Source organism: Giraffa tippelskirchi, chromosome Y (assembly GCF_054371585.1).
Source record: "Giraffa tippelskirchi isolate mGirTip1 chromosome Y, T2T-mGirTip1v1.2.pri, whole genome shotgun sequence".
In the NCBI taxonomy this organism is placed as follows: Eukaryota; Metazoa; Chordata; class Mammalia; order Artiodactyla; family Giraffidae; genus Giraffa; species Giraffa tippelskirchi.
The window spans coordinates 23,597,911-23,610,240 of NC_137290.1; the positions used below are offsets into that span (position 1 = coordinate 23,597,911).

The window sequence follows — 12,330 nt, forward strand, 5'->3', positions numbered from 1 at the left end:
TATAAACTAAAGTGAAGTGAAGTGGATTCACTCAGTCATATCCGACTCTTTGTGACCCCTTAGGCTATACAGTTCATGGAATTCTCCAAGCCAGAATACTGGAGGGGGTGGCCTTTCCCTTCTCCAGGGGATTTCCTGACCCAGGGACCAAACCCAGGTTTCCTGCATTGCAGACAGTTTCCTTATGAGCTGAGCCACCAGGGAAGCCCAAGAATCCTGGCTTGGGTAGCCTATCCCTTCTTCGGGGGATCTTCCCAACCCAGGAACTGGGGTCTCCTGCCATTGCAGGGTCTCCTCCATTTCTCCTATGGGATTCTTTCCCAGTGTAGTAGCTATAATGATCACCTGAGTTAAATTTGCTCATTCCAATTCATTTTAGCTCCCTGAATCCTAAGACTTTGAGGTTTTCACTTGCTCTCTCCTGCTTGACCCCGTCCACCTTACCTTGATTCATGCACCTAACATTCCAGGTGCCTATGCAATGCCATTCTTTACAGCATCAGATCTCTACTTTCATCTCCAGACACATGCCTAGCTGAGCTGCATTTCTGTTTTGCTCCAACCACTGTGGGATTGCTGAAGCCGTTGTTGCAGCTCGGTAAGGAGGCTGTTCCTACTGGCATCTAGAGAAGGCTCTGCAACAGAGATTTGCTGGATTGTGCCTGGGTTGACAGATTTGGTTAGAGCAGGAGAAACAGGAGACAGGGGCTCAGTTTTCAATTTTGCAAGTTTGAGATGCCTGCTAGATTCCTAGGTGGGGAGGACATGAGGGCAGGTGGAGGCTTGAATCGGGCCAGGTCAGGACAGAACATGTAATTCTGAGAATATGGATTTATTCATGGGGTTGGATTCAAAGCAGTAGGTCTCATAACTTAGGGGAGGTGGGGAGTGAGGGATGCTGCTGGCAAGTGATTGCTGAGCAGGGGTGCTGCTAAATTTTCTGCAGTGCACAGAACATTCTCCATGACATAGAATTATCCAGCTGCAATGGCAGTAGTGCTAACGTTCAGAGACCCTGACCCAGAGCATAAAGAAAGAGTGAGAGGCCTGAGCCACTTGCCCATGTTATTGTTGTTTAGTTGTTCAGTCCTGTCTGACTCTTTGCAGCCCCATGGACTGTAGCCCCCAGGCTCCTCTGCCCATGGGACTTTCCAGGCAAGAATACTGGAGTGGGGTGTCATTTCCTTAGCAATATAAATATAAAAATATACATTAAAATATATAGTAACCTTCAAGGTAAGGCCCCATTGCACAGAGAAATAAAGTTACCTACCCAGGATCATGCATGATTTGTGGTTGAAATTGGCCTTTAGACTTGGGTCTGTCTGCCATGTAGCTTGTGTTTTCAACTAAGACCAATGAACTGCAATGTTGCAGGACAGGGCATCTCTTCACTTTCATGGGTCCTCACCACTTAGTGTTGTAGGGTTCGTTGTCCCAGAGGTAGGAATCAAGGCTTAGGTGAGGATTTTTATGGGAGTGGAATGAAGCACAAAGTGCTTTCTTCAAGAAAGCAGCTCCCACCCATCGAAATAGTTCTATCCAATCCTGAATTTTGAAGAAAAAGGGCGATCCTCCCACCTGAAAACTTTCCTCTTTTTTATTCTTTCACTGTCAATATCACCAGCCTCCTTGCTTTTCTCTGCAGAAAGCAAGACTTTGGAAGCCAGGCTTTCTTTGAGGGCATGGATGTAGGGCCGGGTACCCCGGATTTCCAGATGTTGTCTTGAATTTTTTTTTTTCTTCTTACAGAGTGAATGAGATGAGGAAGATCTCTGATTTACTGATTGATAAGAGCATCTGCCAGGATGTCCTGTCTAAAAATACTATTCCTGTGAAGGAGCCATTATCTGGTGCCTCCTGAAAGACCATTCTTTACAGTCTGCCTATGTCTTCTGAATAAAGGAGTTTTTACCTTTTTTTAACTTAAAAAGAAGTGCTTATATTTTTGTTGTAAAACTTTGTTGTAGGTGGGGCATGACTCATGGCATGCAAAATCTTAGTTCCCTGACCAGAGATGGAACCTGTGCCCCCTGTAGTGAAAGCATGGTCTTAACCACTGACTGCCAAGGAAGTGCCCTTAAAGCATTTTGTTTGGATGGCTGTTCCTCTTATGGCTGGAGACATAGGTAGTGGGATTTTAGTCCATCATGTATCTAAGCTGGCTTGTCTTCTTTCAGGACACCACAGGGATGAGTTGGGCGTTGGTTAGTGTGTTTTGATTTTTGCAGAATCGCATAGTTGAAGAAAAAGAAATGTTTTTATTTACATAATGAATGCACATGGGAGCAAACAAAGTACGATCCCATTATGGCCCGCCTGGCTCTTCTGTCCATGGAATTCTTTTTTATTTTTTATAATAAATTTATTTATTTTAGTTGGGGTACTTACTTTACAATATTGTAGTGGTTTTTGCCATACATTGACATGAATCAGCCATGGGTCCACTTGTGTTCCCCATCTTGAACCCCCCTCCCACCTCCCTCCCCATCCTACCCCTCTGGGTCATCCCATTGCCCAAACCCTGAGCCTTTGTCTCATGCATCGAACCTGGGTTGGTGTTCTGTTTCACATATGATAATAAACATGTTTCAATGCTGTTCTCTCAGAACGTCCCACCCTCACCTTCTCCCTCAGAGTCCATAAGACTGTTCTATGCATCAGTGTCTCTTATTCTGTCTCGCATATAGCGTTTCGTTACCATCTTTGAAATTCCATATATATGCATTAGTATACTGTATTGGTGTTTTTCTTTCTGGCTTACTCCACTCTGTATAATGGGCTCCAGGTTCATCCATCTCAATAGAACTGATTCAAATGTATTCTTTTTAATGGCTGAGTAATATTCCCTTGTGTATACGTACCACAGCTTCCTTATCCATTTGTCTGCTGATGGACATCTAGGTTGCTTCCATGTCCTAGCTATTGTAAACAGTGCTGCGATGAACATTGGGGTATATGCGTCTCTTTCAATTCTGGTTTCTTCGGTGTGTATGCCCAGCAGTGGAATTCTTAAGGTAAGAATACTGGAGTGGGTTGTCCCCCCTTATGCAAGTCAAAGTACAGAAAGATGATTAATGAAAATCCAGTCTATACCTGCAACTTATGATCACTGTTCCTCTTTATCAACCTCCTCACCCACCAAAAAAAAAAAAAGTGTGACCAGTGTTGGCCCCTTTTTTTTTTGTCCATCCTCGGTCCCTGTTGTCTCTATTTAGTCTCCTTGGGTAGCTCTTTTAAACCTCAGTCTGGGTGATCTGGTCCCAATCTTACAATGTCTAGACACTTTTGAAGCAGGAAGTCCAGGGGAGGGCTGCACTGTGTGTCTCATATGGGATCTTAGTTCCCCAGGGATCAAACCTGTGCTTCTTGAGTTGGAAGATGAAGTCATAAACACTGGACCACCAGGGAATCCCCTGGACCCCTTTTTATTGTCCCAACTGGAATGTGAGTGCTACTGCCATCTAGTGCGTGGAGGTCAGCAATTCTGTCAAACATTTTGCAGTGTCAGAATCGCTCCAGGCCCTCTACCCCGACCCCACTAGGCCCAAATGTCCACACTGAGAAACACAAGAACACACATATTAGTATCTGCATTTCCTTTCCTCCTTTCCCCCCCTTCCTTCCTTCCTTTCTTCCTTCCTCTCTTTCTTTCTTCCTTCCTTCCTTCCTTTTTCTTCCTTCCTTCCTTCCTTTCTTTCTTTCTTTCTTTCTTTTAACCCCTGGTTTGCATTTATAGCCTAAGCTGTCTTCCTATCGGCTGAGAAGTTCAAATGTTGACAGCCAGGGTGAATTCTGCAAGTATTCCCCATGTAGAAGGGCAGAGGTAGAAGGTGTCCTGATAAGCTAGTAGGAGCTAAATGAGAAAGAGAAGCTCATCTTTTCTCTCTGTGGAAGATGGTTGAGTCCATACACAGTTGAAAGTTTGAGAGACTTAACTCCTAAAGGTCCACTCCCAGGGAGCCTAGAGCAGTCCACTCCCTGGCTTTGGGTGGTTTCTCCTTAGAATGCACATTACAATAGCTCCTTGACCTCATGTTTTGTGAAAAGAAGTGCTTTATTTTTCATTGTTCTTGATTATGAATATTCAGTTTTTAGGCTAAAATTAAGAGATTGCACTTACTCTAGATACACCCGGGGAGGCAACATGCCCTTTAGGCTTCCCATGTGGCTTTGTGGGAAAGAATCCTCCTCCAGTGCAGGAGACGTGGGTTCGATGCCTGGGTCAAGAGCATCCCCTGAAGAAGGAAATGGCTATCCATTCCAAAATTCCAGCCTGGGAAATCTCATGGACAGAGAAGCCTGTTGGACTGCAGTCCATGTGGTTGCAAAGAATCTGACATGACTGAGCACACACACACAAACAAAAGCAAAAATAAACAAACAAAATTCAGTGCAGACACACACAGGTACACACGCATGCTCAACCCTGAGTATTTTGGTGATGTGTAGATCTGTTTGTATGAACCCCAAAGATTCATACAAGGTACACAAGGATTAAGGCAAATCATGCAGCATTTTCTGTACTCATGGACAGCATTGGTCCAAAACAGGGGCTTAAGGCCTTACCTGCCAATTGTAAACACCTAAGGAACCTTTATATGGCCAGTGCTCGGGCCTTCCCTCATGCCGCTGAATTCAGTGTTTGGGGCTGGGGACAAGTAGTCAGGCTTATTTTTCTAAACTCTGGACTGGAGCAATGCCAGTGTTAAGCCAAGTTTAGCAGTCAGCAGCTGGCACAGTTTCCAGCCTGTGAACAGAATCTGGCTCCCAACTGGTTTCTGTAAATGAAGTTTTATTGGAACGCAGCCACCTGCATGTAACACAATATTTTATGGCACTTTTGGAGTAGAGCCTGTACTCCTGCAGAGATTCATTTACTCTGTGGCTTGTTATGGAAAATATTGGGTGACCCCTGACTGATATGATTAGTTGTGTTTTTCGGTAAGAGCTGTGTGGAATCTGTTAACCACATAGGAATGTTGTAGAGAACAAGATGTCCTCCCGTAACATGGGCAACACCGCCATCCCCAGCTACTCCGCTTCATGGGAAGAATTTTTGTGAGATACTTCTTTTCCAACTTTATGCATGAAAGGGCTGCCTGTGTTTTCCCTCTGGAATGCAGGGGTTCCTCATTTCTGAGAGCAGAAACGATGAAATGGGCCTCCTGTCTTTCCCCTTTTACTCTCATGTTCTCAGTTCAACTGTTGAAGTCCTAATCATACTGCTGTTTAGTTGGAACTTCCTCTTTTCTATGTTCATCAGTCCTCCTCCTCCTTTTTTTGGGGGGGGTGCACTTTTATCCCTCTTTCATGCTGCCTGTTCAGTTTGTAAGAGGCCTTTCCAGTAAAATTGAATGCACATTTTTCCCCCTCTAAAGTAGCTGCACATTCAGCCATTCTCCTTGCAAGCATCTTCAGCCCTGGTCCTGAGAGTGTCTCTGAAGGGCCCCAGATCATCAGGTACACACACACCAGACAAACACATGAATGCACACGTGCACACTCGGGTCAGAATTTTTAGAGCTATTTCCTTAATGACAAGATTGCTGTCCCAGTTTGCTTTGAAAGCTCACTTTTGGATTCTCGCTGGTGGCCAACCCCAAGTGTTTCCTTGGGACAGGGCCCTTCCTAATCTTGCCTCATTATGGTAATAAATGAAGTTGGAGCGATTTGTGGCTCCAGTCTCCTATGAGTGGGTTGGGTGGGGATTTGGGGTGACTACCTGTGGCCCCTTAAAATGGTAAGTCTCTGGTGTGTGGTATTAGGAGCACCCCCCCCACACTTCTTGGGTGCAGGGCAGCATGCAAGGGTCATGTTAAGAGGGAGAATGAAGGCTTTGGAGGAGCCCTGCATTCCAGCATTCAGTCTGTACCTTGGTCTTTCTACCAGGTTGGTGGATGGAGCTGACGTTCCGGGTAGGGGTAGCAAAGAGATGGGAGAAGTCAGTAGTGAGCTCACAGCCAGTGGAACTAGCTCAGAGGTGGCTCATCTTTGTTCCTGAGGGATCCTTGAGGGAGCCTACATCCTTTCTGACCTGCTTTCAGGGAACAGTCAGAGGAACTTGGCACCCCTTATCAGAGCCTAAGTGCATTCGGGTCTATCGGAGGTGATGTCAGGGTGAAAGACAATGTTTCCTGTCTGCATAGTCTCTCACTGTTTTCTGGGCCTTTGCTGCTTCCACCGTTTTGTCCCTTTGCTACGTTTTGGGGGTCACTAGAGGCAGCAGCTGAGGAAGAGGGGAAGGAATTCAAGAAATGCAAGCTCATGGATCTTTGGGAATCTGGGCCAGCTTGGTGAAACAAAGACCCACAGCAGACATGGAGGTTGGGTTGGTGGTAGGGACAGGCAGGAACTTTGGATCTGAGTCATTAAGTAGAGGCATTTTCCCACAGTCAGTGTGAGGAGGAGTTGGCACCCTACCTGAGCAATAAGACACATGTTCATGTCGAAGACTAATTAGTCCCCATTCCTCAGATAGATGCAAGGAGCCAAAAGGAGGTACAGCACACCACCTGGAGTATATGTCTGTCTTCTATTTTCCCATTCTCTAAATATTTATTTGGCTAGGCAGGGTCTTATTTGTGAGGCACGGGATCTTTGACCTTCCTTGGTGGCATGTGAACCCTTAGTTGTGGCATGTGGAATCTAGTTCCCTGACTAGAGATCAAACCTGAGCTCCCCGCATTTGGAATATGGAGTCTTAATGTCTGTACCTGCAGATACCAAGGACATTCCTATTTTCCCTTTCTTTCTAACGTGAGCTTGAGACTAGGTTGATGAAGAATGAAGTCTCTGGGTAAATGAGGAGCTGGGCTCCCCATCTTTATCAAAGAATTGATGCTTTTGAACTGTGTTGTTGGAGAAGACTCTTGAGAGTCCCTTGGATTGCAAAGAGATCCAGCCAGTCCATCCTAAAGGCAATCAGTCCTGAGTGTTCATTGGAAGGACTGATGTTGAAGCTGAAACTCCAAGACTTCGGCCACCTGACGCAAAGAGCCGAATCATTTGAAAAGACCCTGATACTTGGAAGGATTTGTGGGCAAAGAGTTGGGCATGACTGAGCAACTGAATTGATTACAGTATCATCAGGAATTCTGTGTGCATACAAAACTGAAAATAAAAATCAAGGTTAATGATGAAGCAACTCTCCATAGCCAGAAATAGCAAATTGGATTCACAGAAATACATAGAGCAGAGATATAGAGGTGTCTGGGAGCAGAAAATGGAGAATCAAAGTGGGATACAGAAGTCAACTCAGGATTAAAAAACATAAATTAAAACAGATCCTAAAGGTTAGATTCCTAAGGTTATATCATTCATAGCAAATTTTAAAAACAAATTGAGAACCTAGAAAGAGGGGAGACTCCCAGATCACAGTTGTTTTCTACCTTACTATATATGAGATATATATATATATATATATATATATATATATATATATATATATATGAAATATGTTAATAAATAGGTTTGCTTAGTATTATTAGTATTATTAGTATTAGAAAGGCAATCATTCATTTCAGTTCACTTCAGTTATCCAGTCATTTGTGACCCCACGGACTGCAGTATGCTAGGCCTTCCTGTGTCTCACCAATTCCTGGAGAGTACTCAAATTCATGTCCATTGAGTCGGTGATGCCATCCAACCATCTCTTCCTCTTTCGTCCCCTTCTCCTCTCACCTTCAATCTTTCCCAGCATGAGGGTCTTTTCAAATGAGTCAGCTCTTTGCATTACATGGACAAAATATAGAAATGAAAGTTAAGGAAATAATAATGAACACAAATTTGAAAAATGATAATAAGCATAATTTAAAGAGAGGTCTAGGTATTTCCTTTGAGTTGTTTGTTATGTGGTGCAGTTCAGTGTCAGATAGTCACTTGTTCCAGATTCTGCTTGTCATGATTGGCTACGATTGACCCTCAACTGAACAATCTCCATATTAGCTGCTGAATTTTAATCTGTTGCACATGTCACTTCTGGGGTATTTTACCCTTCTTTGCTTAATTTCACTTCCTTTGTTTGCAAGTCAATTCTGTGTTGATTTTCCACCCTGAGGTGAGGGAGCAGCGACCCCTCATTCAAGCTCACATGCTCAGTGGTTTGGTGGTGAGAATGGGAACATTGAAAACAATTATCACTGAGATATCTGTGGATTTTTGAATGGATGGACCACAGTGGGCTTACCATTTCCAAAGGTGTCATGTAATTTCTTGATCCACTCTGCTCAGGTACCTGGCTGTTCCACAGGGCCACTGAACCAAATGAGCCCTGCATTTCATACATTTCCCAGGTCTAAGCAACTCAGTTTCTCAGGTTTTCTGCAAGGCAACTGATTTTGTTTGTCTATGTGCTTTGTCCCCTGACAAGGTCCATGAGGAACAAGTGAGTGGGTGGGGAGCAAGGCACTGTCTCAGATGGGCTATACATCTTACTCACCTGTATGGCCCCAGGCACTCTCTTTGCTGGCTGTGCCAAAAAGGCACGGTTGCAGGTGTGCCACTTGTCTCCAGAACGGAGCTGGTCTCAGGCTGTGAGGCTGCTGGCCAATGTGAACTGTCCATGAACCCAGGAAGACACGGTGAACAATTGGCAGCCTGTTCAGAGCTTGGTGGGAGATGTCGTCTCTGTGGCTGAGATATGAGCAGCCCCTTGGCTTCTGCCTCTTGCTGTCACACACATTGCACTCTGCCTCCCTGGTGAAAAGGTCATAAAAGGTGGCTGACGTGGTCTCCTTTTGTATTTTCCAGTGTGCAAATGTTTGTTTTGTGAGCATGACAGCATTCACTATGTGGCCTTATAGCCTATTTGGAAGAAAGTTGTTGTTGTTGTTTTTGTTGTTTTTGCATAAATTTTATCTCTAGTTTCCCCACAGTTTAGGTTGCTCTGCCACCTTTGCTCTGTCAAATTGTCCTCAGGACATTAAAGGCTGGCCTTTACCGTGAGGCAGATGATACAGTCTGGGCCTACCTTTTAAGACCCATTAAATGATTGTGTACAGGAGTTTCTGAGTCATTTCTTTGTGGATAATTGCATTTAAGGGTATAGTCTGTGTTTTTGTTTTTGTTTTGTTCTCCCCAGTTAGGCTGCCCTCTGTGATCGCAAGCTCCCCATTGACACGGATGTGAGAGGGTTTCCTATTGTGTGCAAGCTTCTCCTCCTTTACGACTCCTTCTACAAAACGGGAATCCATCCCCAGATTAATTTATCTCTGTTTATGTTTCTTATACTTTGTCCTTCCACCTCTTGGAGACTGGTTTGCCTTTATGGATATCTAGGTGGTGAAATTCCAGTTGGGCTATTTCAAATCCTGAAAGATGATACTGTGAAAGTGCTGCACTCAATATGCCTGCAAATTTGGAAAACTCAGCAGCAGCCACAGGACTGGAAAAGGTCAGTTTTATCCCAATCCCAAGGAAAGGCAATGCCAAAGACTGCACAATCTACCGCACAATTGCACCCATCTCATGCTAGTAAAGTAATGCTCAAAATTCTCCAAGCCAGGCTTCAGCAATACATGAACCATAAACTTCTAGATGTTCAAGCTGGTTTTAGAAAAGCCAAAGGAACCAGAGATCAAATTACCAACATCTGGTGGATCATCAAAAAAAGCAAGAGAGTTCCAGAAACAAACAAACAAACAAACAAACAAAAACCCCATCTATTTCTACTTTATTGACTATGCCAAAGCCTTTGACTGTATGGGTCACAGTAAACTGTGGAAATTTCTAAAAGAGATGGGCATACCAGACCACCTGACCTGGCTCTTGAGAAACCTGTATGCAGGTCAGGAAGCAGCAGTTAGAACTGGACATGGAACAACAGACTGGTTCCAAATAGGGAAAGGAATAATTCAAGGCTGTATATTGGCCCTGCTTATAAAACTTACATGCAGAGTACATCATGAGAAACGCTGGACTCTCACGAAGCACAAGCTGGAAACAAGACTACCAGGAGAATTATCAATAACAACAGATACGCAGATGACACCACCATTATGGCAGAAAGTGAAGACCTAAAGTGCCTCCAGATGAAAGTGAGAGAGAAGAGTGAAAAAGTTGGCTTAAAGCTCAACATTCAGAAAAAACTAAGATCATGGCAACTGGTTCTATCAGTTCATGGCAAATAGATGGGGAAACAGTGTCAGACATTGTATTTTGGGGCTCCAAAATTACTGCAGATTGTGGTTGGAGCCATGAAATGAAAAGACACTTACTCCTTGGAAGGAAAGTTATGACCAACCTAGATAGCGTATTACAGAGTACAAGGGGCTGGTGCACCAGGATGATGCGGAGGGATGGGATGGTGAGGGAGGAGCGAAGGGGATTCTGGAAGGGGAACACATGCACATCCACGGTGAATACATGTCAATGTATGGCAAAACAAATACAATATCGAAAAGTTAAAAAATAGATAAATAAACTAATTTTAAAAAAATAAAATAAAATAAAAATCAGGGAAATTACTTTGCCAGCAAAGTCCATCCAGTCAATGCCATGATTTTTCCAGTAGTCATGTATGGATGTGAGAGCTGGACTGTGAAGTAAGCTGAGCACCAGAGACTTGATGTTTTTAAACTATGTTCTTGGAGAAGACTCTTGAAAGTCCCTTGGACTGCAAGGAGAACAAACCAGTCCATCCTAAAGGGGATCAGCCCTGGGTGTTCATTGGAAGGACTGATGCTGAAGCTGAAACTCCAATACTTTGGCCGCCACTTGCGAAGAACTGACTTATTGGAAAAGACCCTAATGCTGGGAAGGATTGTGGGCAGGAGGAGAAGGGGACGACAGAGGACAAAATGGCTGGATGGCATCACTGACTCAATAGACATGAGTTTGGGTAAACTCTGGGAGTTGTTGATGGACAAGGAGGCCTGGCATGCTGTGGTTCATGCGGTCGCAAAGAGTCGGACACAACTGAGCAACTGAAATGAACTGAACTGAACTGAGTTGAAGAGCCAGGCAACAGAGTATACAAGTTGTTTTATGGAAGTTGTTCCATGTGCCAATGATCCTTAGATATATTTATGTGGAAAGAATTGGTTTCTGACTCCTATTCCTCTGACATTTTGAGACCCAAATGACACCCTTGGAAGGGCTATTTTATGAACTGAAACACTGTTGTTGTTCAGTCACTAAACTATGTTTGACTCTTCATGTCCTCTTGGACTACAGCACACCAAGACTCTGTATCTCATCTTCTCCCAGAGTCTTCCTGAGATCGAATCCTTTGAATCAGTGGTGCTATCCAAAATTTTCATCCTCTCTTATCCACTGCTCCTTCTTCTGCCATCATTTCCTAAGGATCGGTATTTTTTCTAATAAGCCAGCTCTTCATGTGGTCAAAGCATTAGCTTCATCTTCAACATCAGTCCTTCCATTAAATCATCAGGGTTAATTTACTTTAGGATCGACACATTTGATCTCTCTGCCATCCAAGAGAATTTCACAAACCCTTCCCAGTAGAGCAGTTCAAAAGCTTCAATATTTTGTTGTTCTGACATCAGTACACCCCTACTGGAAAGACCATAGATGAGACACTACGGGCCTCTATTGGCCAAATCATGTCTTTGCTTTTTAACACAATTTGCTGATCTGTCATAGCTTTTCTACTGAGAAGAAATTGTCTTCTAAATGTGAGGCTGTTTTCATGATTTGCATAAATTTAGAACCACAAAAGAAGAACCCAGTCACTGCTTCTGTCTTTTCCCCTTAGATTTGTCATGAACTGTGGGGCCAGATGCCGTGATCTTAGTTTCCGCCATACTGAGAATTCAAATGTACTGTTTAACAGATAGTTCCCTATCAACATTGATATTTTTTTTACTCTTGTTTTTCCTCAGTTTTTTGGATAAGAAATCGTGTCTAGGAGATTTCTATGAAAATATTTACTCATTATATATAATACTGCTGTTTTAAGTTTTCTACTGTGCTATAGTTTTGTGACAACTGGTTAAAATATTTATAAAATGCACAACCTATGAAAACTGTCCTCATTAACATAATATCTTGAGATTGTTTATGATATCTAGTTAGTTTTTCCCTAGTGTGGGCTCTAGGCAAATACAAAGGAGGGCAAGCCCCAAAGATTGTCATGTGAGAGGGGGCAGGGGAATACATTAAAAAAAGAAAAATGGGGTAGCTCTTACCCGAAATGCAGCTAGGTGACCATTGGGGATATTGTTCAGACTTGTTACTATTTTACTGAAACTTTGAATGCTTAAAATTCTATTTAATGTAAGGAAAGGACAGCTTTCTTAGAACAATATCTCGAATCAAGTGACAGTTGCAACTTTATGGGCTCAAGGTCTCCTCATAAGGATAAATACC

At 43.4% G+C, this 12,330-nt stretch overlaps 1 non-coding gene across 1 annotated transcript; it reads left to right on the forward strand.

The window, feature by feature from the left end:
* Window positions 1–2,096: 2,096 nt before the first annotated feature.
* LOC145537861 (small nucleolar RNA SNORA79) lies at window positions 2,097–2,243 on the forward strand. Its single transcript, XR_014076459.1, has one exon. It is a non-coding gene; the product is annotated as a small nucleolar RNA SNORA79 (small nucleolar RNA).
* The last annotated feature ends 10,087 nt before the right edge of the window (window positions 2,244–12,330 follow it).